This window comes from Corvus moneduloides, chromosome 5 (genome assembly GCF_009650955.1).
Source record: "Corvus moneduloides isolate bCorMon1 chromosome 5, bCorMon1.pri, whole genome shotgun sequence".
Classification (NCBI taxonomy): Eukaryota; Metazoa; Chordata; class Aves; order Passeriformes; family Corvidae; genus Corvus; species Corvus moneduloides.
Window position 1 is genome coordinate 24,307,494 of NC_045480.1, and position 2,419 is coordinate 24,309,912.

Here is a 2,419-nt window from a genome sequence, read left to right on the forward strand (position 1 = left end):
TGAGTGGAATCTCACTGTTGTGTAAACAAACAATGCATATTTTATATGATTTCAATGTGTAGATAATTACTTTTATTGCATTCATTACCCCCTTTATGTGCTCTGTAACAAGTCGGCAATTAAAGTAACAAACTCATGAAGTCTTCATAGGAGCATTTGGGCTCGCATAGCGTTTGCCAGACTAAGTAGTTTAATTCAAAGGCAGCGGATGAGTACGGGGAATCTACAGGCTCCTGTGCTTTTAGGTGGTTTATTATACATTAAAAACGCTCCAAAGCGGTACTTAATTACACCAATGACTGAGGTTTCCTTTTATTTTTTTGCGGGGGGCGGGGGAGGGAGGGCATGTCACTAGGGGTTACCGGTGGGTAATAAAACAAAGCAGAAGATTCTTGAGCCTCTGAGGATTCGGGTGATAGTTTTATGGCGAGGTCTGATAGTTTTATTGCGGTTGCATGTTGTACAATGTGTATTTGATAAAGAACGGCCTTTGATGGCCCGTGGACACTTTTTGTGCACCGTCGAAATGAAAATAAATGTGAACACGGTTTTAGTGGGAGGATGGAAACAAATTGCGAGCTCTAAATGGTTGTCCCTTTATGGTCAGCAGACAAGAAGAGAAAAGCGCTGCAAACATCTGTCTTCCGTCCCCCAAATCTAAAGGGCACCAAAGAATGATGTGAATCTAAGTGTTACTACAGCAGGGATTTGTCTTTATTTACCCGCGCTCTCATGAATATGAATACGTGTTTGGGGCAAGGAGGTGCCTTCACCCCCCTCAAACAACACAGGGCATTAAAAAAAAAAAAAAAAAAAGAAAAGAAATCCATGTGCGTTTCCTCTGGGGGGCACCTTTTGTGCCGCGTTTCTTTCCCGCAGCAGCACCGCGCTGTCTCCCGCGCCCGGGCCTCCGGAGCCGCTCGGTATCGGACCCCGCGCCGGCAGCGACAGTGCCCACTCCGCCACCTGTCCTGTCCTGTCCTGTCCCCGGGCTTGCCACTCCGACTGCCCCGCTGTCCCCTGCGTGGCCGGCTCCGCACTGCCGCGGGGGATGGTTTGGCTCACCCCTCGCCCCTCCCGTTCCCTTTCCGCCCGGGTTTCACCCGCTCCCCCTCCGAGGGATTTGGGCTCCAGTTGTTCTTTCTACACGCGAGCGGTTCTGCCGAAAAAGTTGCAGCAAATGGGTAATTTGATTATTCTCACTATAGGCCAACTGCCTCAGCGGCCTTCCCTCACGCGTCTGGCTGGGGGCAGAGAAACCATCTCCAAGGAATAATCAAATCAAGGCGAAGTGTGGAAAAACCCCTTCTGATTTCTAGGCGACACAAATAGAATTAGAGCCTCCCGTTTGCTTGGCACCCCCCCCCCCCCTTTTTTTTCTTCCCCTTGCAGAAGAGCCCTTTTGTCTCGATCGTAAACTCTGGCCCAGCCGGGCAGCGCGGGGTGCGCCAGATGCGCGGGGTGCGCGGGATGCGCGGGGTGGCGGGATGAGCGGCGGCTGGAGGCGCGACGGGGTCGAGTGCCGGAGAAAAACACGCCGAGTATTTAAAAGCCACTTTTCTTTCCTCTACTTGGGTACTGAGAGGGGCCCGGTCCGCTCCCCTCAGGCTGCGGGAGGAATGCTCGGAGGCAGCGGAACAAAACAGGGAACAGCGCGCCTTTGTACGGCCGCCGCCGACCATGGGAAAGCGCCTCCCAGGCCCGGCTCCGACCGCGCCGCCACGCTCCCACCCGCCGGAATAAAATGTTAAATACGACGAGGGTTTCTTTGGCATTGCTTTATTCGGAGGGAGCGGCCAGAGCATCCCACCGCACTGCGGCCGGTCCCCTGGGGTGCGGGCCTTCGCAGGACGGGGCGTGCAGTCTAGCGCGGCCGCGGAGCCCGGCGCTTCACCGCCCCCGAAGCCCCAGCGATGCGGAGCCGTCTCGGGCGACAGGACCGGAGTGGCCGGGGACAGGTGTTGGCTGTCCCCCTGCCTCAGAGGGACAGTGCGGGGACACGTTCCTAGTCCCGACGCGTCTCGGGGCTGCCTGCCACGCCCGGGAGAAACAAATTCCCACTTTTTGTTGCCCCTGCTGCCCCGCTCCCAGTGGCTGCTCAGGCTGGGCTGGGGGGCCCTGCGCGGAACAAGGGGGCACCGGCGCTGCCTGCGCGGCGCGCAGCGGGGCGACCGCCCCTCCCTCTCCGCGCTAGGTCAGCATGCCAGGCGATCCGATGCGTTCTTGGCTGGTCTCCTGTTGCCTAATCAGTTGGGATGGGGGCATTTGCAATAGTAATGATGATGGTGAAGAAGAAGTGAAGAAGGAATAATAATAATAATAATAATAATAATAACAATAATAACAACAATAACAACAATAACAATAATAATAATAACAACAACAACAATAATCCTTTTTCATTGCTCCGGCCCTCTCC